The sequence below is a fragment of the Lissotriton helveticus genome, chromosome 2_1 (assembly GCF_964261635.1).
Source record: "Lissotriton helveticus chromosome 2_1, aLisHel1.1, whole genome shotgun sequence".
Classification (NCBI taxonomy): domain Eukaryota; kingdom Metazoa; phylum Chordata; class Amphibia; order Caudata; family Salamandridae; genus Lissotriton; species Lissotriton helveticus.
Window position 1 is genome coordinate 522,565,134 of NC_136059.1, and position 26,836 is coordinate 522,591,969.

Below are 26,836 nucleotides of genomic sequence, written 5' to 3' on the forward strand. Positions count from 1 at the left end.
CTTTGGGAGGAAAGAATCAGTTCCTAGCAACCAGAATTTACAATACCAAGTCTGCAACACAATGGGGGCATCACCTAATCATCAGAGATTCTTTGGGTAGGCGTGGATGAACAGCCATGTCTTAACTCGAGGGAGGTGTGGGTCAACTCTAGGTACAGGAAACAGTTCCCACATTTGCAAAAAAGTAGGAATATACAGTCAGAGTTGTGTAAAGGTGCAATGCTATAATTAAAGCCCATTCATATTTAAAATATATTCACAGTAGTCAGCAAGATGACTCAGTGAGCTGGAATGCTCACCGCTGACAAATGCAGTGTCCTGAAGATCATGACTTTTTATTGCCGGAATGGCAAACTTAGTCTTTCACCCTTCCAAGGTCAGTATATTAAGCACCATTTATTTGTTAATAGTAACATCTGCTGTTTATCAGATTTAGAAATGGCAGAAGAGCGGTATGTGCTATACGTAAAACAAGTTGACAGCCAAATGAGCAAAGTACTGTGTTAAAAAACACAGTACGAGACTACCAGGTGTAATGCTGCGATAAAACCAGTAATCTTCATGGACAATGGTAAACTCATGAAGAAACTGGAAATTCTAAATTAAGTAGTGTAATAAAAAAGAAATACAATAAGCACACATGAGCAATAAAATGACATTTTGTGAATATATCACATTCGCGAAGCTTAGAACGTAAGAGCATGGAATCAACACAGCGCGGATGGTGAATTAATAGCTAGTATTCACCAACAGTTACAAGGTGCTGCTGCATCAACATGTATCAAAGTGAAGAATCACAATGTAATGTTTCCATAATGGTGGTGAAGTGCAGGTTTACTGCTGCAAGTGAAAGCGCGGCACGAATGAGCATCCAGTGTGTTACAATTGATGAGCTATCATTCCGATCACAGACTTGATTTCAACTAGCAGAAAGCATTTATAGGAAAATGTATTCCAGTTCAGGTTGTTCTGCACATTATTTAAAACGTTGTTTAGATCGTCCAGCTCTAGGATGTCATAGGTTTCAGCAACCCCAGTAAATGGGCTAAACAAAGATTACAACAAGGTATACTAGATGTCATTGCAGAAATAGTGAACTGTAATATAACTGTAAAAATATTAAAATAATGATTATTTCTGTAGATATCAGTGCCTCAGCAGCACAGGTGAGGTGAAGATATCTTGTGTATCTGTTTCACTCCCTCTTGTCCTATTCGTATTTCCTCAAACTCCTGCCGACCGGCCAGCATAGACAGAGGGTCGTGGATACCACCATCCCTCCTGTTGGAGATGCAACCCAGCAACCTGCCAACTGTAACTTGTCTTTTCAGTACAGGTCACAGTGAGTCTTCCAAGCAGCCTCCCCGTGTCTCTAGTCACTGGTCTGTGGGGCTCAGTGGACGTCCTCAAACACCGGCTGACATTGAAGCCCATGCGTCAGCAGCCTGCACGTGTCTCTAGTCACTGGTCAGAGGAGCTCAGTGGACCTCTGAAACACCGGCTGCCATTGAAGCCCATGCGTCAGCAGCCTGCGCGTGTCTCTAGTCACTGGTCAGTGGGGCTCAGTGGACGTGCTCAACCACCAGCTGCCATTGAAGTCCATGCGTCAGCAGCCTGCGCGTGGCTCTAGTCACTGGTCAGTGGGGCTCAGTGGACGTCCTGAAACACCGGCTGCCATTGAAGCCCATGCGTCAGCAGCCTGCGCGTGCCTCTAGTCACTGGTCAGTGGGGCTCAGTGGACGTCCTCAAACACCAGCTGCCATTGAAGCCCATGCGTCAGCAGCCTGCGCGTGCCTCTAGTCACTGGTCAGTGGGGCTCAGTGGACGTCCTCAAACACCGGCTGCCATTGAAGCCCATGCGTCAGCAGCCTCCCCGTGTCTCTAGTCACTGGTCTGTGGGGCTCAGTGGACGTCCTCAAGCACCAGGTGCCATTGAAGCCCATGCGTCAGCAGCCTGCACGTACCTCTAGTCACTGGTCAGTGGAGCTCAGTGGACGTCCTCAAACACCGGCTGCTATTGAACCCCATGCATCAGCAGCCTGCGCGTGCCTCTAGTCACTGGTCAGTGGGGCTCAGTGGACGTCCTCAAACACCGGCTGCCATTGAAGCCCATGCGTCAGCAGCCTGCGCGTGCCTCTAGTCACTGGTCAGTGGGGCTCAGTGGACGTCCTCAAACACCGGCTGCCATTGAAGCCCATGCGTCAGCAGCCTGCACGTGCCTCTAGTCACTGGTCTGTGGGGCTCAGTGGACGTCCTCAAACACCGGCTGCCATTGAAGCCCATGCGTCAGCAGCCTACGCGTGCCTCTAGTCACTGGTCAGTGGGGCTCAGTGGACGTCCTCAAACACCGGCTGCCATTGAAGCCCATGCGTCAGTAGCCTGCGCGTGCCTCTAGTCACTGGTCAGTGGAGCTCAGTGGACGTCCTCAAACACTGGCTGCCATTGAAGCCCATGCGTCAGCAGCCTGCGCGTGTCTCTAGTCACTGGTCAGTGGGGCTCAGTGGACGTCCTCAAACACCGGCTGCCATTGAAGCCCATGCGTCAGCAGTCTGCGCGTGCCTCTAGTCACTGGTCAGTGGGGCTCAGTGGACGTCCTCAAACACCGGCTGCCTTTGAAGCCCATGCGTCAGCAGCCTGTGCGTGCCTCTAGTCACTGGTCAGTGGAGCTCAGTGGACGTCCTCAAACACCGGCTGCCATTGAAGCCCATGCGTCAGCAGCCTGCGCGTGCCTCTAGTCACTGGTCAGTGGGGCTCAGTGGACGTCCTCAAACACGACTGCCATTGAAGCCCAATGCGTCAGCAGCCTGCGCGTGCCTCTAGTCACTGGTCAGTGGGGCTCAGTGGACGTCTTCAAACACCGGCTGCCATTGAAGCCCATGCGTCAGTAGCCTGCGCGTGCCTCTAGTCACTGGTCAGTGGAGCTCAGTGGACGTCCTCAAACACCGGCTGCCATTGAAGCCCATGCGTCAGCAGCCTGCGCGTGCCTCTAGTCACTGGTCAGTGGGGCTCAGTGGACGTCCTCAAACACCGGCTGCCATTGAAGCCCATGCGTCAGCAGCCTGCGCGTGCCTCTAGTCACTGGTCAGTGGAGCTCAGTGGACGTCCTCAAACACCGGCTGCCATTGAAGCCCATGCCTCAGCAGCCTGCGCGTGCCTCTAGTCACTGGTCAGTGGAGCTCAGTGGACGTCCTCAAACACCGGCTGCCATTAAAGCCCATGCGTCAGCAGCCTGCGCGTGCCTCTAGTCACTGGTCAGTGGGGCTCAGTGGACGTCCTCAAACACCGGCTGCCATTGAAGCCCATGCGTCAGTAGCCTGCGCGTGCCTCTAGTCACTGGTCAGTGGAGCTCAGTGGACGTCCTCAAACACCGGCTGCCATTGAAGCCCATGCGTCAGCAGCCTGCGCGTGCCTCTAGTCACTGGTCAGTGGGGCTCAGTGGACGTCCTCAAACACCGGCTGCCATTGAAGCCCATGCGTCAGCAGCCTGCGCGTGCCTCTAGTCACTGGTCAGTGGGGCTCAGTGGACGTCCTCAAACACCGGCTGCCAGTGAAGCCCATGCGTCAGCAGCCTGCGCGTGCCTCTAGTCACTGGTCAGTGGGGCTCAGTGGACGTCCTCAAACACCGGCTGCCATTGAAGCCCATGCGTCAGTAGCCTGCGTGTGCCTCTAGTCACTGGTCAGTGGAGCTCAGTGGACGTCCTCAAACACCGGCTGCCATTGAAGCCCATGCGTCAGCAGCCTGCGCGTGCCTCTAGTCACTGGTCAGTGGGGCTCAGTGGACGTCCTCAAACACTGGCTGCCATTGAAGCCCATGCGTCAGCAGCCTGCGCGTGCCTCTAGTCACTGGTCAGTGGGGCTCAGTGGACATCCTCAAACACCGGCTGCCATTGAAGCCCATGCGTCAGTAGCCTGCGCGTGCCTCTAGTCACTGGTCAGTGGAGCTCAGTGGACGTCCTCAAACACCAGCTGCCATTGAAGCCCATGCGTCAGCAGCCTGCGCGTGCCTCTAGTCACTGGTCAGTGAGGCTCAGTGGACGTCCTCAAACACCGGCTGCCATTGAAGCCTATGCGTCAGCAGCCTGCGCGTGCCTCTAGTCACTGGTCAGTGGGGCTCAGTGGACGTCCTCAAACACCGGCTGCCATTGAAGCCCACGCGTCAGCAGCCTGCGCGTGTCTCTAGTCACTGGTCAGTGGGGCTCAGTGGACGTCCTGAAACACCGGCTGCCATTGAAGCCCATGCGTCAGCAGCCTGCGCGGGCCTCTAGTCACTGGTCAGTGGGGCTCAGTGGACGTCCTCAAACACCGGCTGCCATTGGAGCCCATGCGTCAGCAGCCTCCCCGTGTCTCATAGTCACTGGTCAGTGGGGCTCAGTGGACGTCCTCAAACACCGGCTGCCTTTGAAGCGGATGAGTCAGTAGCCTGCGCGTGCCTCTAGTCACTGGTCAGTGGAGCTCAGTGGACGTCCTCAAACACCGGCTGCCATTGAAGCCCATGCGTCAGCAGCGTGCGCGTGCCTCTAGTCACTGGTCAGTGGGGCTCAGTGGACGTCCTCAAACACCGGCTGCCATTGAAGCCCCTGCGTCAGCAGCCTGCGCGTGCCTCTAGTCACTGGTCAGTGGAGCTCAGTGGACGTCCTCAAACACCGGCTGCCATTGAAGCCCATGCGTCAGCAGCCTGCGCGTGCCTCTAGTCACTGGTCAGTGGAGCTCAGTGGACGTCCTCAAACACCGGCTGCCATTGAAGCCCATGCGTCAGCAGCCTGCATGTGCCTCTAGTCACTGGTCAGTGGGGCTCAGTGGACGTCCTCAAACACCGGCTGCCATTGAAGCCCATGCGTCAGTAGCCTGCGCGTGCCTCTAGTCACTGGTCAGTGGAGCTCAGTGGACGTCCTCAAACACCGGCTGCCATTGAAGCCCATGCGTCAGCAGCCTGCGCGTGCCTCTAGTCACTGGTCAGTGGGGCTCAGTGGACGTCCTCAAACACCGGCTGCCATTGAAGCCCATGCGTCAGCAGCCTGCGCGTGCCTCTAGTCACTGGTCAGTGGGGCTCAGTGGACGTCCTCAAACACCGGCTGCCATTGAAGCCCATGCGTCAGCAGCCTGCGCGTGCCTCTAGTCACTGGTCAGTGGGGCTCAGTGGACGTCCTCAAACACCGGCTGCCATTGAAGCCCATGCATCAGTAGCCTGCGCGTGCCTCTAGTCACTGGTCAGTGGAGCTCAGTGGACGTCCTCAAACACCGGCTGCCATTGAAGCCCATGCGTCAGCAGCCTGTGCTTGCCTCTAGTCACTGGTCAGTGGGGCTCAGTGGACGTCCTCAAACACCGGCTGCCATTGAAGCCCATGCGTCAGTAGCCTGCGCGTGCCTCTAGTCACTGGTCAGTGGAGCTCAGTGGACGTCCTCAAACACCGGCTGCCATTGAAGCCCATGCCTCAGCAGCCTGCGCGTGCCTCTAGTCACTGGTCAGTGGAGCTCAGTGGACGTCCTCAAACACCGGCTGCCATTAAAGCCCATGCGTCAGCAAACTGCGCGTGCCTCTAGTCACTGGTCAGTGGGGCTCAGTGGACGTCCTCAAACACCGGCTGCCATTGAAGCCCATGCGTCAGTAGCCTGCGCGTGCCTCTAGTCACTGGTCAGTGGAGCTCAGTGGACGTCCTCAAACACCGGCTGCCATTGAAGCCCATGCGTCAGCAGCCTGCGCGTGCCTCTAGTCACTGGTCAGTGGGGCTCAGTGGACGTCCTCAAACACCGGCTGCCATTGAAGCCCATGCGTCAGCAGCCTGCGCGTGCCTCTAGTCACTGGTCAGTGGGGCTCAGTGGACGTCCTCAAACACCGGCTGCCAGTGAAGCCCATGCGTCAGCAGCCTGCGCGTGCCTCTAGTCACTGGTCAGTGGGGCTCAGTGGACGTCCTCAAACACCGGCTGCCATTGAAGCCCATGCGTCAGTAGCCTGCGTGTGCCTCTAGTCACTGGTCAGTGGAGCTCAGTGGACGTCCTCAAACACCGGCTGCCATTGAAGCCCATGCGTCAGCAGCCTGCGCGTGCCTCTAGTCACTGGTCAGTGGGGCTCAGTGGACGTCCTCAAACACTGGCTGCCATTGAAGCCCATGCGTCAGCAGCCTGCGCGTGCCTCTAGTCACTGGTCAGTGGGGCTCAGTGGACATCCTCAAACACCGGCTGCCATTGAAGCCCATGCGTCAGTAGCCTGCACGTGCCTCTAGTCACTGGTCAGTGGAGCTCAGTGGACGTCCTCAAACACCAGCTGCCATTGAAGCCCATGCGTCAGCAGCCTGCGCGTGCCTCTAGTCACTGGTCAGTGAGGCTCAGTGGACGTCCTCAAACACCGGCTGCCATTGAAGCCTATGCGTCAGCAGCCTGCGCGTGCCTCTAGTCACTGGTCAGTGGGGCTCAGTGGACGTCCTCAAACACCGGCTGCCATTGAAGCCCACGCGTCAGCAGCCTGCGCGTGTCTCTAGTCACTGGTCAGTGGGGCTCAGTGGACGTCCTGAAACACCGGCTGCCATTGAAGCCCATGCGTCAGCAGCCTGCGCGGGCCTCTAGTCACTGGTCAGTGGGGCTCAGTGGACGTCCTCAAACACCGGCTGCCATTGGAGCCCATGCGTCAGCAGCCTCCCCGTGTCTCATAGTCACTGGTCAGTGGGGCTCAGTGGACGTCCTCAAACACCGGCTGCCTTTGAAGCGGATGAGTCAGTAGCCTGCGCGTGCCTCTAGTCACTGGTCAGTGGAGCTCAGTGGACGTCCTCAAACACCGGCTGCCATTGAAGCCCATGCGTCAGCAGCGTGCGCGTGCCTCTAGTCACTGGTCAGTGGGGCTCAGTGGACGTCCTCAAACACCGGCTGCCATTGAAGCCCCTGCGTCAGCAGCCTGCGCGTGCCTCTAGTCACTGGTCAGTGGAGCTCAGTGGACGTCCTCAAACACCGGCTGCCATTGAAGCCCATGCGTCAGCAGCCTGCGCGTGCCTCTAGTCACTGGTCAGTGGAGCTCAGTGGACGTCCTCAAACACCGGCTGCCATTGAAGCCCATGCGTCAGCAGCCTGCATGTGCCTCTAGTCACTGGTCAGTGGGGCTCAGTGGACGTCCTCAAACACCGGCTGCCATTGAAGCCCATGCGTCAGTAGCCTGCGCGTGCCTCTAGTCACTGGTCAGTGGAGCTCAGGGGACGTCCTCAAACACCGGCTGCCATTGAAGCCCATGCGTCAGCAGCCTGCGCGTGCCTCTAGTCACTGGTCAGTGGGGCTCAGTGGACGTCCTCAAACACCGGCTGCCATTGAAGCCCATGCGTCAGCAGCCTGCGCGTGCCTCTAGTCACTGGTCAGTGGGGCTCAGTGGACGTCCTCAAACACCGGCTGCCATTGAAGCCCATGCGTCAGCAGCCTGCGCGTGCCTCTAGTCACTGGTCAGTGGGGCTCAGTGGACGTCCTCAAACACCGGCTGCCATTGAAGCCCATGCATCAGTAGCCTGCGCGTGCCTCTAGTCACTGGTCAGTGGAGCTCAGTGGACGTCCTCAAACACCGGCTGCCATTGAAGCCCATGCGTCAGCAGCCTGTGCTTGCCTCTAGTCACTGGTCAGTGGGGCTCAGTGGACGTCCTCAAACACCGGCTGCCATTGAAGCCCATGCGTCAGTAGCCTGCGCGTGCCTCTAGTCACTGGTCAGTGGAGCTCAGTGGACGTCCTCAAACACCGGCTGCCATGGAAGCCCATGCGTCAGCAGCCTGCGTGTGCCTCTAGTCACTGGTCAGTGGGGCTCAGTGGACGTCCTCAAACACCGGCTGCCATTGAAACCCATGCGTCAGCAGCCTGCGCGTGCCTCTAGTCACTGGTCAGTGGGGCTCAGTGGACGTCCTCAAACACCGGCTTCCATTGAAGCCCATGCGTCAGCAGCCTGCGCGTGCCTCTAGTCACTGGTCAGTGGGGCTCAGTGGACGTCCTCAAACACCGGCTGCCATTGAAGCCCATGCATCAGCAGCCTGCGCGTGCCACTAGTCACTGGTCAGTGGAGGTCAGTGGACGTCCTCAAACACCGGCTGCCATTGAAGCCCATGCGTCAGCAGCCTGCGTGTGCCTCTAGTCACTGGTCAGTGGAGCTCAGTGGACGTCCTCAAACACCGGCTGCCATTGAAGCCCATGCTTCAGCAGCCTGCATGTGCCTCTAGTCACTGGTCAGTGGGGCTCAGTGGACGTCCTCAAACACCGGCTGCCATTGAAGCCCATGCGTCAGTAGCCTGCGCGTGCCTCTAGTCACTGGTCAGTGGAGCTCAGTGGACGTCCTCAAACACCGGCTGCCATTGAAGCCCATGCGTCAGCAGCCTGCGCGTGCCTCTAGTCACTGGTCAGTGGGGCTCAGTGGACGTCCTCAAACACCGGCTGCCATTGAAGCCCATGCATCAGCAGCCTGCGCGTGCCTCTAGTCACTGGTCAGTGGGGCTCAGTGGACGTCCTCAAACACCGGCTGCCATTGAAGCCCATGCGTCAGCAGCCTGCGCGTGACTCTAGTCACTGGTCAGTGGGGCTCAGTGGACGTCCTCAAACACCGGCTGCCATTGAAGCCCATGCATCAGTAGCCTGCGCGTGCCTCTAGTCACTGGTCAGTGGAGCTCAGTGGACGTCCTCAAACACCGGCTGCCATTGAAGCCCATGCGTCAGCAGCCTGCGCGTGCCTCTAGTCACTGGTCAGTGGGGCTCAGTGGACGTCCTCAAACACCGGCTGCGACTGAAGCCCATGCGTCAGCAGCCTGCGCGTGCCTCTAGTCACTGGTCAGTGGGGCTCAGTGGACGTCCTCAAACACCGCCTGCCATTGAAGCCCACGCGTCAGCAGCCTGCGCGTGTCTCTAATCACTGGTCAGTGGGGCTCAGTGGACGTCCTGAAACACCGGCTGCCATTGAAGCCCATGCGTCAGCAGCCTGCGCGGGCCTCTAGTCACTGGTCAGTGGGGCTCAGTGGACGTCCTCAAACACCGGCTGCCATTGGAGCCCATGCGTCAGCAGCCTCCCCGTGTCTCATAGTCACTGACCAGTGGGGCTCAGTGGACGTCCTCAAACACCGGCTGCCATTGAAGCCCATGCGTCAGCAGCCTGCGTGTGCCTCTAGTCACTGGTCAGTGGAGCTCAGTGGACGTCCTCAAACACCGGCTGCCATTGAAGCCCATGCGTCAGCAGCCTGCGCGTGCCTCTAGTCACTGGTCAGTGGAGCTCAGTGGACGTCCTCAAACACCGGCTGCCATTGAAGCCCATGCGTCAGCAGCCTGCGCGTGCCTCTAGTCACTGGTCAGTGGGGCTCAGTGGACGTCCTCAAACACCGGCTGCCATTGAAGCCCATGCGTCAGTAGCCTGCGCGTGCCTCTAGTCACTGGTCAGTGGAGCTCAGTGGACGTCCTCAAACACCGGCTGCCATTGAAGCCCATGCGTCAGCAGCCTGCGCGTGCCTCTAGTCACTGGTTAGTGGAGCTCAGTGGACGTCCTCAAACACCGGCTGCCATTGAAGCCCATGCGTCAGCAGCCTGCGCGTGCCTCTACTCACTGGTCAGTGGGGCTCAGTGGACGTCCTCAAACACCGGCTGCCATTGAAGCACATGCGTCAGTAGCCTGAGCGTGCCTCTAGTCACTGGTCAGTGGAGCTCAGTGGACGTCCTCAAACACCGGCTGCCATTGAAGCCCATGCGTCAGCAGCCTGCGCGTGCCTCTAGTCACTGGTCAGTGGGGCTCAGTGGACGTCCTCAAACACCGGCTGCCATTGAAGCCCATGCGTCAGCAGACTGCGCGTGCCTCTAGTCACTGGTCAGTGGGGCTCAGTGGACGTCCTCAAACACCGGCTGCCATTGAACCCCATGCGTCAGCAGCCTGCGCGTGCCTCTAGTCACTGGTCAGTGGGGCTCAGTGGAGGTCCTCAAACACCGGCTGCCATTGAAGCCCATGCGTCAGTAGCCTGCGCATGCCTCTAGTCACTGGTCAGTGGGGCTCAGTGGACGTCCTCAAACACCGGCTGCCATTGAAGCCCATGCGTCAGCAGCCTGCGCGTGCCTCTAGTCACTGGTCAGTGGAGCTCAGTGGACGTCCTCAAACACCGGCTGCCATTGAAGCCCATGAGTCAGCAGCATGCGCGTGCCTCTAGTCACTGGTCAGTGGAGCTCAGTGGACGTCCTCAAACACCGGCTGCCATTGAAGCCCATGCGTCAGCAGCCTGCGCGTGCCTCTAGTCACTGGTCAGTGGGGCTCAGTGGACGTCCTCAAACACCGGCTGCCATTGAAGCCCATGCGTCAGCAGCCTGCGCGTGCCTCTAGTCACTGGTCAGTGGGGCTCAGTGGACGTCCTCAAACACCGGCTGCCATTGAAGCCCATGCATCAGTAGTCTGCGCGTGCCTCTAGTCACTGGTCAGTGGAGCTCAGTGGACGTCCTCAAACACGGGCTGCCATTGAAGCCCATGCGTCAGCAGCCTGTGCTTGCCTCTAGTCACTGGTCAGTGGGGCTCAGTGGACGTCCTCAAACACCGGCTGCCATTGAAGCCCATGCGTCAGTAGCCTGCGCGTGCCTCTAGTCACTGGTCAGTGGAGCTCAGTGGACGTCCTCAAACACCGGCTGCCATTGAAGCCCATGCGTCAGCAGCCTGCGTGTGCCTCTAGTCACTGGTCAGTGGGGCTCAGTGGACGTCCTCAAACACCGGCTGCCATTGAAGCCCATGCGTCAGCAGCCTGCGCGTGCCTCTAGTCACTGGTCAGTGGGGCACAGTGGACGTCCTCAAACACCGGCTGCCATTGAAGCCCATGCGTCAGCAGCCTGCGCGTGCCTCTAGTCACTGGTCAGTGGGGCTCAGTGGACGTCCTCAAACACCGCCTGCCATTGAAGCCCACGCGTCAGCAGCCTGCGCGTGTCTCTAGTCACTGGTCAGTGGGGCTCAGTGGACGTCCTGAAACACCGGCTGCCATTGAAGCCCATGCGTCAGCAGCCTGCGCGGGCCTCTAGTCACTGGTCAGTGGGGCTCAGTGGACGTCCTCAAACACCGGCTGCCATTGGAGCCCATGCGTCAGCAGCCTCCCCGTGTCTCATAGTCACTGACCAGTGGGGCTCAGTGGACGTCCTCAAACACCGGCTGCCATTGAAGCCCATGCGTCAGTAGCCTGCGCGTGCCTCTAGTCACTGGTCAGTGGAGCTCAGTGGACGTCCTCAAACACCGGCTGCCATTGAAGCCCATGCGTCAACAGCCTGCGCGTGCCTCTAGTCACTGGTCAGTGGGGCTCAGTGGACGTCCTCAAACACCGGCTGCCATTGAAGCCCATGCGTCAGTAGCCTGCGCGTGCCTCTAGTCACTGGTCAGTGGAGCTCAGTGGACGTCCTCAAACACCGGCTGCCATTGAGGCCCATGCGTCAGCAGCCTGCGCGTGCCTCTAGTCACTGGTCAGTGGGGCTCAGTGGACGTCCTCAAACACCGGCTGCCATTGAAGCCCATGCGTCAGCAGCCTGCGGGTGCCTCTAGTCACTGGTCAGTGGGGCTCAGTGGACGTCCTCAAACACCGGCTGCCATTGAAGCCCATGCGTCAGCAGCCTGCGCGTGCCTCTAGTCACTGGTCAGTGGGGCTCAGTGGACGTCCTCAAACACCGGCTGCCATTGAAGCCCATGCGTCAGTAGCCTGCGCGTGCCTCTAGTCACTGGTCAGTGGAGCTCAGTGGACGTCCTCAAACACCGGCTGCCATTGAAGCCCATGCGTCAGCAGCCTGCGCGTGGCTCTAGTCACTGGTCAGTGGGGCTCAGTGGACGTCCTCAAACACCGGCTGCCATTGAAGCCCATGCGTCAGCAGCCTGCGCGTGCCTCTAGTCACTGGTCAGTGGGGCTCAGTGGACGTCCTCAAACACCGGCTGCCATTGAAGCCCATGCATCAGTAGCCTGCGCGTGCCTCTAGTCACTGGTCAGTGGAGCTCAGTGGACGTCCTCAAACACCGGCTGCCATTGAAGCCCATGCGTCAGCAGCCTGCGCTTGCCTCTAGTCACTGGTCAGTGGGGCTCAGTGGACGTCCTCAAACACCGGCTGCCATTGAAGGCCATGCGTCAGTAGCCTGCGCGTGCCTCTAGTCACTGGTCAGTGGAGCTCAGTGGACGTCCTCAAACACCGGCTGCCATTGAAGCCCATGCGTCAGCAGCCTGCGTGTGCCTCTAGTCACTGGTCAGTGGGGCTCAGTGGACGTCCTCAAACACCGGCTGCCATTGAAGCCCATGCGTCAGCAGCCTGCGCGTGCCTCTAGTCACTGGTCAGTGGGGCACAGTGGACGTCCTCAAACACCGGCTGCCATTGAAGCCCATGCGTCAGCAGCCTGCGCGTGCCTCTAGTCACTGGTCAGTGGGGCTCAGTGGACGTCCTCAAACACCGCCTGCCATTGAAGCCCACGCGTCAGCAGCCTGCGCGTGTCTCTAGTCACTGGTCAGTGGGGCTCAGTGGACGTCCTGAAACACCGGCTGCCATTGAAGCCCATGCGTCAGCAGCCTGCGCGGGCCTCTAGTCACTGGTCAGTGGGGCTCAGTGGACGTCCTCAAACACCGGCTGCCATTGGAGCCCATGCGTCAGCAGCCTCCCCGTGTCTCATAGTCACTGACCAGTGGGGCTCAGTGGACGTCCTCAAACACCGGCTGCCTTTGAAGCCCATGCGTCAGTAGCCTGCGCGTGCCTCTAGTCACTGGTCAGTGGAGCTCAGTGGACGTCCTCAAACACCGGCTGCCATTGAAGCCCATGCGTCAACAGCCTGCGCGTGCCTCTAGTCACTGGTCAGTGGGGCTCAGTGGACGTCCTCAAACACCGGCTGCCATTGAAGCCCATGCGTCAGTAGCCTGCGCGTGCCTCTAGTCACTGGTCAGTGGAGCTTAGTGGACGTCCTCAAACACCGGCTGCCATTGAGGCCCATGCGTCAGCAGCCTGCGCGTGCCTCTAGTCACTGGTCAGTGGGGCTCAGTGGACGTCCTCAAACACCGGCTGCCATTGAAGCCCATGCGTCAGCAGCCTGCGCGTGCCTCTAGTCACTGGTCAGTGGGGCTCAGTGGACGTCCTCAAACACCGGCTGCCATTGAAGCCCATGCGTCAGCAGCCTGCGCGTTCCTCTAGTCACTGGTCAGTGGGGCTCAGTGGACGTCCTCAAACACCGGCTGCCATTGAAGCCCATGCGTCAGTAGCCTGCGCATGCCTCTAGTCACTGGTCAGTGGAGCTCAGTGGACATCCTCAAACACCGGCTGCCATTGAAGCCCATGCGTCAGCACCCTGCGCGTGCCTCTAGTCACTGGTCAGTGGGGCTCAGTAGACGTCCTCAAACACTGGCTGCCATTGAAGCCCATGCGTCAGCAGCCTGCGCGTGCCTCTAGTCACTGGTCAGTGGGGCTCAGTGGACATCCTCAAACACCGGCTGCCATTGAAGCCCATGCGTCAGTAGCCTGCGCGTGCCTCTAGTCACTGGTCAGTGGGGCTCAGTGGATGTCCTCAAACACCAGCTGCAATTGAAGCCCATGCGTCAGCAGCCTGCGCGTGCCTCTAGTCACTGGTCAGTGGGGCTCAGTGGACGTCCTCCAACACCGGCTGCCATTGAAGCCCATGCGTCAGCAGCCTGCGCGTGCCTCTAGTCACTGGTCAGTGGGGCTCAGTGGACGTCCTCAAACACCGCCTGCCATTGAAGCCCACGCGTCAGCAGCCTGCGCGTGTCTCTAGTCACTGGTCAGTGGGGCTCAGTGGATGTCCTGAAACACCAGCTGCCATTGAAGCCCATGCGTCAGCAGCCTGCGCGGGCCTCTAGTCACTGGTCAGTGGGGCTCAGTGGACGTCCTCAAACACCGGCTGCCATTGGAGCCCATGCGTCAGCAGCCTCCCCCGTGTCTCATAGTCACTGACCAGTGGGGCTCAGTGGACGTCCTCAAACACCGGCTGCCATTGAAGCCCATGCGTCAGTAGCCTGCGCGTGCCTCTAGTCACTGGTCAGTGGAGCTCAGTGGACGTCCTCAAACACCGGCTGCCATTGAAGCCCATGCGTCAGCAGCCTGCGCGTGCCTCTAGTCACTGGTCAGTGGAGCTCAGTGGACGTCCTCAAACACCGGCTGCCATTGAAGCCCATGCGTCAGCAGCCTGCGCGTGCCTCTAGTCACTGGTCAGTGGGGCACAGTGGACATCCTCAAACACCGGCTGCCATTGAAGCCCATGCGTCAGCAGCCTGCGTGTGCCTCTAGTCACTGGTCAGTGGAGCTCAGTGGACGTCCTCAAACACCGGCTGCCATTGAAGCCCATGCGTCAGCAGCCTGCGCGTGCCTCTAGTCACTGGTCAGTGGGGCACAGTGGACGTCCTCAAACACCGGCTGCCATTGAAGCCCATGCGTCAGCAGCCTGCGCGTGCCTCTAGTCACTGGTCAGTGGGGCTCAGTGGACGTCCTCAAACACCGCCTGCCATTGAAGCCCACGCGTCAGCAGCCTGCGCGTGTCTCTAGTCACTGGTCAGTGGGGCTCAGTGGACGTCCTGAAACACCGGCTGCCATTGAAGCCCATGCGTCAGCAGCCTGCGCGGGCCTCTAGTCACTGGTCAGTGGGGCTCAGTGGACGTCCTCAAACACCGGCTGCCATTGGAGCCCATGCGTCAGCAGCCTCCCCGTGTCTCATAGTCACTGACCAGTGGGGCTCAGTGGACGTCCTCAAACACCGGCTGCCATTGAAGCCCATGCGTCAGTAGCCTGCGCGTGCCTCTAGTCACTGGTCAGTGGAGCTCAGTGGACGTCCTCAAACACCGGCTGCCATTGAAGCCCATGCGTCAACAGCCTGCGCGTGCCTCTAGTCACTGGTCAGTGGGGCTCAGTGGACGTCCTCAAACACCGGCTGCCATTGAAGCCCATGCGTCAGTAGCCTGCGCGTGCCTCTAGTCACTGGTCAGTGGAGCTCAGTGGACGTCCTCAAACACCGGCTGCCATTGAGGCCCATGCGTCAGCAGCCTGCGCGTGCCTCTAGTCACTGGTCAGTGGGGCTCAGTGGACGTCCTCAAACACCGGCTGCCATTGAAGCCCATGCGTCAGCAGCCTGCGCGTGCCTCTAGTCAATGGTCAGTGGGGCTCAGTGGACGTCCTCAAACACCGGCTGCCATTGAAGCCCATGCGTCAGCAGCCTGCGCGTGCCTCTAGTCACTGGTCAGTGGGGCTCAGTGGACGTCCTCAAACACCGGCTGCCATTGAAGCCCATGCGTCAGTAGCCTGCGCATGCCTCTAGTCACTGGTCAGTGGAGCTCAGTGGACGTCCTCAAACACCGGCTGCCATTGAAGCCCATGCGTCAGCAGCCTGCGCGTGCCTCTAGTCACTGGTCAGTGGGGCTCAGTGGACGTCCTCAAACACCGGCTGCCATTGAAGCCCATGCGTCAGCAGCCTGCGCGTGCCTCTAGTCACTGGTCAGTGGGGCTCAGTGGACGTCCTCAAACACCGGCTGCCATTGAAGCCCATGCATCAGTAGCCTGCGCGTGCCTCTAGTCACTGGTCAGTGGAGCTCAGTGGACGTCCTCAAACATCGGCTGCCATTGAAGCCCATGCGTCAGCAGCCTGTGCTTGCCTCTAGTCACTGGTCAGTGGGGCTCAGTGGACGTCCTCAAACACCGGCTGCCATTGAAGGCCATGCGTCAGTAGCCTGCGCGTGCCTCTAGTCACTGGTCAGTGGAGCTCAGTGGACGTCCTCAAACACCGGCTGCCATTGAAGCCCATGCGTCAGCAGCCTGCGTGTGCCTCTAGTCACTGGTCAGTGGGGCTCAGTGGACGTCCTCAAACACCGGCTGCCATTGAAGCCCATGCGTCAGCAGCCTGCGCGTGCCTCTAGTCACTGGTCAGTGGGGCACAGTGGACGTCCTCAAACACCGGCTGCCATTGAAGCCCATGCGTCAGCAGCCTGCGCGTGCCTCTAGTCACTGGTCAGTGGGGCTCAGTGGACGTCCTCAAACACCGCCTGCCATTGAAGCCCACGCGTCAGCAGCCTGCGCGTGTCTCTAGTCACTGGTCAGTGGGGCTCAGTGGACGTCCTGAAACACCGGCTGCCATTGAAGCCCATGCGTCAGCAGCCTGCGCGGGCCTCTAGTCACTGGTCAGTGGGGCTCAGTGGACGTCCTCAAACACCGGCTGCCATTGGAGCCCATGCGTCAGCAGCCTCCCCGTGTCTCATAGTCACTGACCAGTGGGGCTCAGTGGACGTCCTCAAACACCGGCTGCCATTGAAGCCCATGCGTCAGTAGCCTGCGCGTGCCTCTAGTCACTGGTCAGTGGAGCTCAGTGGACGTCCTCAAACACCGGCTGCCATTGAAGCCCATGCGTCAACAGCCTGCGCGTGCCTCTAGTCACTGGTCAGTGGGGCTCAGTGGACGTCCTCAAACACCGGCTGCCATTGAAGCCCATGCGTCAGTAGCCTGCGCGTGCCTCTAGTCACTGGTCAGTGGAGCTTAGTGGACGTCCTCAAACACCGGCTGCCATTGAGGCCCATGCGTCAGCAGCCTGCGCGTGCCTCTAGTCACTGGTCAGTGGGGCTCAGTGGACGTCCTCAAACACCGGCTGCCATTGAAGCCCATGCGTCAGCAGCCTGCGCGTGCCTCTAGTCACTGGTCAGTGGGGCTCAGTGGACGTCCTCAAACACCGGCTGCCATTGAAGCACATGCGTCAGCAGCCTGCGCGTGCCTCTAGTCACTGGTCAGTGGGGCTCAGTGGACGTCCTCAAACACCGGCTGCCATTGAAGCCCATGCGTCAGTAGCCTGCGCATGCCTCTAGTCACTGGTCAGTGGAGCTCAGTGGACGTCCTCAAACACCGGCTGCCATTGAAGCCCATGCGTCAGCACCCTGCGCGTGCCTCTAGTCACTGGTCAGTGGGGCTCAGTAGACGTCCTCAAACACTGGCTGCCATTGAAGCCCATGCGTCAGCAGCCTGCGCGTGCCTCTAGTCACTGGTCAGTGGGGCTCAGTGGACATCCTCAAACACCGGCTGCCATTGAAGCCCATGCGTCAGTAGCCTGCGCGTGCCTCTAGTCACTGGTCAGTGGGGCTCAGTGGATGTCCTCAAACACCAGCTGCAATTGAAGCCCATGCGTCAGCAGCCTGCGCGTGCCTCTAGTCACTGGTCAGTGGGGCTCAGTGGACGTCCTCCAACACCGGCTGCCATTGAAGCCCATGCGTCAGCAGCCTGCGCGTGCCTCTAGTCACTGGTCAGTGGGGCTCAGTGGACGTCCTCAAACACCGCCTGCCATTGAAGCCCACGCGTCAGCAGCCTGCACGTGTCTCTAGTCACTGGTCAGTGGGGCTCAGTGGATGTCCTGAAACACCAGCTGCCATTGAAGCCCATGCGTCAGCAGCCTGCGCGGGCCTCTAGTCACTGGTCAGTGGGGCTCAGTGGACGTCCTCAAACACCGGCTGCCATTGGAGCCCATGTGTCAGCAGCCTCCCCCGTGTCTCATAGTCACTGACCAGTGGGGCTCAGTGGACGTCCTCAAACACCGGCTGCCATTGAAGCCCATGCGTCAGTAGCCTGCGCGTGCCTCTAGTCACTGGTCAGTGGAGCTCAGTGGACGTCCTCAAACACCGGCTGCCATTGAAGCCCATGCGTCAGCAGCCTGCGCGTGCCTCTAGTCACTGGTCAGTGGAGCTCAGTGGACGTCCTCAAACACCGGCTGCCATTGAAGCCCATGCGTCAGCAGCCTGCGCGTGCCTCTAGTCACTGGTCAGTGGAGCTCAGTGGACGTCCTCAAACACCGGCTGCCATTGAAGCCCATGCGTCAGCAGCCTGCGCGTGCCTCTAGTCACTGGTCAGTGGGGCTCAGTGGACGTCCTCAAACACCGGCTGCCATTGAAGCCCATGCGTCAGCAGCCTGCGCGGGCCTCTAGTCACTGGTCAGTGGGGCTCAGTGGACGTCCTCAAACACCGGCTGCCATTGGAGCCCATGCGTCAGCAGCCTCCCCGTGTCTCATAGTCACTGACCAGTGGGGCTCAGTGGCCGTCCTCAAACACCGGCTGCCATTGAAGCCCATGCGTCAGTAGCCTGCGCGTGCCTCTAGTCACTGGTCAGTGGAGCTCAGTGGACGTCCTCAAACACCGGCTGCCATTGAAGCCCATGCGTCAACAGCCTGCTCGTGCCTCTAGTCACTGGTCAGTGGGGCTCAGTGGACGTCCTCAAACACCGGCTGCCATTGAAGCCCATGCGTCAGTAGCCTGCGCGTGCCTCTAGTCACTGGTCAGTGGAGCTTAGTGGACGTCCTCAAACACCGGCTGCCATTGAGGCCCATGCGTCAGCAGCCTGCGCGTGCCTCTAGTCACTGGTCAGTGGGGCTCAGTGGACGTCCTCAAACACCGGCTGCCATTGAAGCCCATGCGTCAGCAGCCTGCGCGTGCCTCTAGTCACTGGTCAGTGGGGCTCAGTGGACGTCCTCAAACACCGGCTGCCATTGAAGCCCATGCGTCAGCAGCCTGCGCGTGCCTCTAGTCACTGGTCAGTGGGGCTCAGTGGACGTCCTCAAACACCGGCTGCCATTGAAGCCCATGCGTCAGTAGCCTGCGCATGCCTCTAGTCACTGGTCAGTGGAGCTCAGTGGACGTCCTCAAACACCGGCTGCCATTGAAGCCCATGCGTCAGCACCCTGCGCGTGCCTCTAGTCACTGGTCAGTGGGGCTCAGTAGACGTCCTCAAACACTGGCTGCCATTGAAGCCCATGCGTCAGCAGCCTGCGCGTGCCTCTAGTCACTGGTCAGTGGGGCTCAGTGGACATCCTCAAACACCGGCTGCCATTGAAGCCCATGCGTCAGTAGCCTGCGCGTGCCTCTAGTCACTGGTCAGTGGGGCTCAGTGGATGTCCTCAAACACCAGCTGCAATTGAAGCCCATGCGTCAGCAGCCTGCGCGTGCCTCTAGTCACTGGTCAGTGGGGCTCAGTGGACGTCCTCCAACACCGGCTGCCATTGAAGCCCATGCGTCAGCAGCCTGCGCGTGCCTCTAGTCACTGGTCAGTGGGGCTCAGTGGACGTCCTCAAACACCACCTGCCATTGAAGCCCACGCGTCAGCAGCCTGCGCCTGTCTCTAGTCACTGGTCAGTGGGGCTCAGTGGATGTCCTGAAATACCGGCTGCCATTGAAGCCCATGCGTCAGCAGCCTGCGCGGGCCTCTAGTCACTGGTCAGTGGGGCTCAGTGGACGTCCTCAAACACCGGCTGCCATTGGAGCCCATGCGTCAGCAGCCTCCCCTGTGTCTCATAGTCACTGACCAGTGGGGCTCAGTGGACGTCCTCAAACACCGGCTGCCATTGAAGCCCATGCGTCAGTAGCCTGCGCGTGCCTCTAGTCACTGGTCAGTGGAGCTCAGTGGACGTCCTCAAACACCGGCTGCCATTGAAGCCCATGCCTCAGCAGCCTGCGCGTGCCTCTAGTCACTGGTCAGTGGAGCTCAGTGGACGTCCTCAAACACCGGCTGCCATTGAAGCCCATGCGTCAGCAGCCTGCGCGTGCCTCTAGTCACTGGTCAGTGGAGCTCAGTGGACGTCCTCAAACACCGGCTGCCATTGAAGCCCATGCGTCAGCAGCCTGCGCGTGCCTCTAGTCACTGGTCAGTGGGGCTCAGTGGACGTCCTCAAACACCGGCTGCCATTGAAGCCCATGCGTCAGTAGCCTGCGCGTGCCTCTAGTCACTGGTCAGTGGAGCTCAGTGGACGTCCTCAAACACCGGCTGCCATTGAAGCCCATGCGTCAGCAGCCTGCGTGTGCCTCTAGTCACTGGTCAGTGGGGCTCAGTGGACGTCCTCAAACACCGGCTGCCATTGAAGCCCATGCGTCAGCAGCCTGCGCGTGCCTCTAGTCACTGGTCAGTGGGGCTCAGTGGACGTCCTCAAACACCTGCTGCCATTGAAGCCCATGTGTCAGCAGCCTGCGCGTGCCTCTAGTCACTGGTCAGTGGGGCTCAGTGGACGTCCTCAAACACCGGCTGCCATTGAAGCTCATGCGTCAGTAGCCTGCGCGTGCCTCTAGTTACTGGTCAGTGGAGCTCAGTGGACGTCCTCAAACACTGGCTGCCATTGAAGCCCATGCGTCAGCAGCCTGCGCGTGCCTCTAGTCACTGGTCAGTGGGGCTCAGTGGACGTCCTCAAACACCGGCTGCCATTGAAGCCCATGCGTCAGTAGCCTGCGCGTGCCTCTAGTCACTGGTCAGTGGAGCTCAGTGGACGTCCTCAAACACCGGCTGCCATTGAAGCCCATGCGTCAGCAGCCTGCGCGTGCCTCTAGTCACTGGTTAGTGGAGCTCAGTGGACGTCCTCAAACACCGGCTGCCATTGAAGCCCATGCGTCAGCAGCCTGCGCGTGCCTCTAGTCACTGGTCAGTGGGGCTCAGTGGACGTCCTCAAACACCGGCTGCCATTGAAGCACATGCGTCAGTAGCCTGCGCGTGCCTCTAGTCACTGGTCAGTGGAGCTCAGTGGACGTCCTCAAACACCGGCTGCCATTGAAGCCCATGCGTCAGCAGCCTGCGCGTGCCTCTAGTCACTGGTCAGTGGGGCTCAGTGGACGTCCTCAAACACCGGCTGCCATTAAAGCCCATGCGTCAGCAGCCTGCGCGTGCCTCTAGTCACTGGTCAGTGGGGCTCAGTGGACGTCCTCAAACACCGGCTGCCATTGAAGCCCATGCGTCAGCAGACTGCGCGTGCCTCTAGTCACTGGTCAGTGGGGCTCAGTGGACATCCTCAAACACCGGCTGCCATTGAACCCCATGCGTCAGCAGCCTGCGCGTGCCTCTAGTCACTGGTCAGTGGGGCTCAGTGCACGTCCTCAAACACCGGCTGCCATTGAAGCCCATGCGTCAGCAGCCTGCGCGTGCCTCTAGTCACTGGTCAGTGGAGCTCAGTGGACGTCCTCAAACACCGGCTGCTATTGAACCCCATGCATCAGCAGCCTGCGCGTGCCTCTAGTCACTGGTCAGTGGGGCTCAGTGGACGTCCTCAAACACCGGCTGCCATTGAACCCCATGCGTCAGCAGCCTGCGCGTGCCTCTAGTCACTGGTCAGTGGGGCTCAGTGGACGTCCTCAAATACCGGCTGCCATTGAAGCCCACGCGTCAGCAGCCTGCGCGTGTCTCTAGTCACTGGTCAGTGGGGCTCAGTGGACGTCCTGAAACACCGGCTGCCATTGAAGCCCATGCGTCAGCAGCCTGCGCGTGCCTCTAGTCACTGGTCAGTGGGGCTCAGTGGACGTCCTCAAACACCGGCTGCCATTGTAGCCCATGCGTCAGTAGCCTGCGCGTGCCTCTAGTCACTGGTCAGTGGAGCTCAGTGGACGTCCTCAAACACCGGCTGCCATTGAAGCCCATGCGTCAGCAGCCTGCGCGTGCCTCTAGTCACTGGTTAGTGGAGCTCAGTGGACGTCCTCAAACACCGGCTGCCATTGAAGCCCATGCGTCAGCAGCCTGCGCGTGCCTCTAGTCACTGGTCAGTGGGGCTCAGTGGACGTCCTCAAACACCGGCTGCCATTGAAGCACATGCGTCAGTAGCCTGCGCGTGCCTCTAGTCACTGGTCAGTGGAGCTCAGTGGACGTCCTCAAACACCGGCTGCCATTGAAGCCCATGCGTCAGCAGCCTGCGCGTGCCTCTAGTCACTGGTCAGTGGGGCTCAGTGGACGTCCTCAAACACCGGCTGCCATTAAAGCCCATGCGTCAGCAGCCTGCGCGTGCCTCTAGTCACTGGTCAGTGGGGCTCAGTGGACGTCCTCAAACACCGGCTGCCATTGAAGCCCATGCGTCAGCAGACTGCGCGTGCCTCTAGTCACTGGTCAGTGGGGCTCAGTGGACATCCTCAAACACCGGCTGCCATTGAACCCCATGCGTCAGCAGCCTGCGCGTGCCTCTAGTCACTGGTCAGTGGGGCTCAGTGCACGTCCTCAAACACCGGCTGCCATTGAAGCCCATGCGTCAGCAGCCTGCGCGTGCCTCTAGTCACTGGTCAGTGGAGCTCAGTGGACGTCCTCAAACACCGGCTGCTATTGAACCCCATGCATCAGCAGCCTGCGCGTGCCTCTAGTCACTGGTCAGTGGGGCTCAGTGGACGTCTTCAAACACCGGCTGCCATTGAACCCCATGCGTCAGCAGCCTGCGCGTGCCTCTAGTCACTGGTCAGTGGGGCTCAGTGGACGTCCTCAAATACCGGCTGCCATTGAAGCCCACGCGTCAGCAGCCTGCGCGTGTCTCTAGTCACTGGTCAGTGGGGCTCAGTGGACGTCCTGAAACACCGGCTGCCATTGAAGCCCATGCGTCAGCAGCCTGCGCGGGCCTCTAGTCACTGGTCAGTGGGGCTCAGTGGACGTCCTCAAACACCAGCTGCCATTGGAGCCCATGCGTCAGCAGCCTCCCCCTGTCTCATAGTCACTGGTCAGTGGAGCTTAGTGGACGTCCTCAAACACCGGCTGCCATTGAGGCCCATGCGTCAGCAGCCTGCGCGTGCCTCTAGTCACTGGTCAGTGGGGCTCAGTGGACGTCCTCAAACACCGGCTGCCATTGAAGCCCATGCGTCAGCAGCCTGCGCGTGCCTCTAGTCACTGGTCAGTGGGGCTCAGTGGACGTCCTCAAACACCGGCTGCCATTGAAGCCCATGCGTCAGCAGCCTGCGCGTGCCTCTAGTCACTGGTCAGTGGGGCTCAGTGGACGTCCTCAAACACCGGCTGCCATTGAAGCCCATGCGTCAGTAGCCTGCGCATGCCTCTAGTCACTGGTCAGTGGAGCTCAGTGGACGTCCTCAAACACCGGCTGCCATTGAAGCCCATGCGTCAGCAACCTGCGCATGCCTCTAGTCACTGGTCAGTGGGGCTCAGTAGACGTCCTCAAACACTGGCTGCCATTGAAGCCCATGCGTCAGCAGCCTGCGCGTGCCTCTAGTCACTGGTCAGTGGGGCTCAGTGGACATCCTCAAACACCGGCTGCCATTGAAGCCCATGCGTCAGTAGCCTGCGCGTGCCTCTAGTCACTGGTCAGTGGGGCTCAGTGGATGTCCTCAAACACCAGCTGCAATTGAAGCCCATGCGTCAGCAGCCTGCGCGTGCCTCTAGTCACTGGTCAGTGGGGCTCAGTGGACGTCCTCCAACACCGGCTGCCATTGAAGCCCATGCGTCAGCAGCCTGCGCGTGCCTCTAGTCACTGGTCAGTGGGGCTCAGTGGACGTCCTCAAACACCGCCTGCCATTGAAGCCCACGCGTCAGCAGCCTGCGCGTGTCTCTAGTCACTGGTCAGTGGGGCTCAGTGGATGTCCTGAAACACCGGCTGCCATTGAACCCCATGCGTCAGCAGCCTGCGCGTGCCTCTAGTCACTGGTCAGTGGGGCTCAGTGGACGTCCTCAAACACCGGCTGCCATTGAAGCCCATGCGTCAGCAGCCTGCGCGTGCCTCTAGTCACTGGTCAGTGGAGCTCAGTGGACGTCCTCAAACACCGGCTGCTATTGAACCCCATGCATCAGCAGCCTGCGCGTGCCTCTAGTCACTGGTCAGTGGGGCTCAGTGGACGTCCTCAAACACCGGCTGCCATTGAACCCCATGCGTCAGCAGCCTGCGCGTGCCTCTAGTCACTGGTCAGTGGGGCTCAGTGGACGTCCTCAAACACTGGCTGCCATTGAAGCCCACGCGTCAGCAGCCTGCGCATGTCTCTAGTCACTGGTCAGTGGGGCTCAGTGGACGTCCTGAAACACCGGCTGCCATTGAAGCCCATGCGTCAGCAGCCTGCGCGGGCCTCTAGTCACTGGTCAGTGAGGCTCAGTGGACGTCCTCAAACACCAGCTGCCATTGGAGCCCATGCGTCAGCAGCCTCCCCGTGTCTCATAGTCACTGGTCAGTGGGGCTCAGTGGACGTCCTCAAACACCTGCTGCCATTGAAGCCCATGTGTCAGCAGCCTGCGCGTGCCTCTAGTCACTGGTCAGTGGAGCTCAGTGGACGTCCTCAAACACCGGCTGCCATTGAAGCCCATGCGTCAGCAGCCTGCGCGTGCCTCTAGTCACTGGTCAGTGGGGCTCAGTGGACGTCCTCAAACACCGGCTGCCATTGAAGCCCATGCGTCAGCAGCCTGCGCGTGCCTCTAGTCACTGGTCAGTGGGGCTCAGTGGACGTCCTCAAACACCGGCTGCCATTGAAGCCCATGCGTCAGCAGCCTGCGCGTGCCTCTAGTCACTGGTAAGTGGGGCTCAGTGGACGTCCTCAAACACCGGCTGCCATTGAAGCCCATGCGTCAGCAGCCTGCGCGTGCCTCTAGTCACTGGTCAGTGGAGCTCAGTGGACGTCCTCAAACACCGGCTGCTATTGAACCCCATGCGTCAGCAGCCTGCGCGTGCCTCTAGTCACTGGTCAGTGGGGCTCAGTGGACGTCCTCAAACACCGGCTGCCATTGAACCCCATGCGTCAGCAGCCTGCGCGTGCCTCTAGTCACTGGTCAGTGGGGCTCAGTGGACGTCCTCAAACACCGGCTGCCATTGAAGCCCACGCGTCAGCAGCCTGTGCGTGTCTCTAGTCACTGGTCAGTGGGGCTCAGTGGACGTCCTGAAACACCGGCTGCCATTGAAGCCCATGCGTCAGCAGCCTGCGCGGGCCTCTAGTCACTGGTCAGTGGGGCTCAGTGGACGTCCTCAAACACCAGCTGCCATTGGAGCCCATGCGTCAGCAGCCTCCCCGTGTCTCATAGTCACTGGTCAGTGGGGCTCAGTGGACCTCCTGGAGTCCTGAAACACCAGCTGGCATTGAAGCCCATGCGTCAGCAGCCTGCACGTGTCTCTTGCTCAAGGTTAGCCATGGTTTAGGATCTCTTGAACGTCTCTGGATGACTTGGGCTGCTCAGGCTAATACATAAGACAAAGCCATCAGCAGCAGGCCAGGCCCCTGGGGTAGAACCAGGATTCCACAGGTCAGTTCCATAAAATCTATAAGACGCTGCGTGTGCCTCTGCACTTACATCGTACACTCAGCTGAGAGTTTAGGTCCCTTGAGTGCTAATTCATGCCCATGCGACGGACAGCATTCATGCAGTCTTACATTTGCTCGTGTTAATGCATACCCAAACATTTCAGGGCAAGTGTATAAAGTGATATATTCTTAAAACATGAGCAATTGAAAGTTGCATAGCGCAGAACACTTACTCGGTACTTTCTGACTCCTTTGAAACCTTCGAGGTTCACCATAAGTAAAACTGATGCAACACTACCATCTAGTGGCAACAGTGTTATTAGCGCCTTTTCTAAATAATTTCCAAAGAGAGAGGCGGAAGCCGTCCCACTACATAACTAAGGGGTTTAACTAATGAGAAGCGCGTACTGTTGGGTGATAATTACAGCCTGGATAAGTGCAGTGTACAACTGTCAAATCCGTTTCCTGTACTTCTTGTCACCTAATCGGTCGACAGCAGCTTGATTAAATGAAGCAAAGGCCACTTGCTTACCCTGTATGTTAGGCAGGTACCCCCCTGCGTCCATTTGGGCGCTGGGGCGTTGCCCCGCCTGCCACTAATGCCACAAGCCCCCATGGCCCCAGGGCCCATTCATCATTCGTTCTGGCACTTCTACTTAATCTTATCTGATTGGGCCACGCCCACTTGGTGGTGACTGACCCAGAAAACAAGCAGTTGTTGTTACTGTGAGTGCAGCAATAGTGATCATGTTCGGGTTTTGGGCATGGTCATTTTTACGACCAGCCCGAACATGTGCACTACTAGCCGCTGCCTTCCCCTTAAGAGAGCGAGGGACAGAGGGTTGCGTGCTTCATGCATTAGCCCCCCCCTGGCCCCCGGGTCTCCTAATGGGCGAGGGGCATCTTTGCTCTAGCTAATCCTGGCGCTGCTAATGCAGCGTATGGATTGGCTGAGAGAGTGAGAGACACGCGCAGTGACTGCTAGTCTGAGGGCTGGCTGTTTATTGGGTGCCGCACGTGGGTGGCACAGCACTGCCGCACTTGAAGCGGTATGGCCAATCACAGGAAAAAGGAGGAGGGAGGCTGCCTGTTTCCTTTTCCTGCAGGTCAGAACATGCGGGCTGGGATTGGATTCCGGCTCCACCATAACAACGGCCAGGAGCGGAGGCGGCGTGGTAGTGGTACCCTGCAGCGCAGTAGTAACTTTGAATTATTTTTTGTTTTATTCCCCCCACCTGTGCCTCATCCTCCACTCCACTCCCTTCTGCGAGCATGGCGGCCGCAGCTGATCCTGGTCCATCATATATTATTGAATCGAGAGGCAGTTCTTGCATGGTATGGGGTAGCGAATACAGCCTTGGCTGATTTTCATTTGTGTGACCTTCAATACGTGTTTGCTGTGCGGTGCCTGGGTGGCAGAAGTGTGTGCACGTGCTGGTGGGCCCTGGAAGGTTCTCATTGTGAGGGGTTTCTTGCAGTTAGTATTTGTTCCTGTAGCACTGAGGATTTCTGTCTAATTAGCATCCCTGCCAGATATGGTGTCTGACTGCAGCCTGCTTTACTGCAGAAGGAAGCCAAGAAGAAGGAAGCGTGTGCCCTTGACAGAAGATATTGGGTAAACTGTGAGGGCAAGTACGTGTATTTATATAGCGCTTACTACTTTAAAGGATGCACTGAAATTGCTCAGTTTCTTGTTCTCTGCATTTCCTATGTAGCTGAGCGCTGTCAATTGTGTGCCCGTTACAAAATTCTGGACCTTCTATGTTTGTGTGATGCCAGAAATTTTTTATATTCCTGTTGCAAAATTGTGGTCCTCATGTCTTTATGTGCTGTCAGACGTTTTTTATTTTCAAAATGTAATAGTGCTATTTTTCACAAATGCCAATCAAATTCAACTCCGGAATATTCAGCTCTCTCATCCCAATGTCTAATTTAA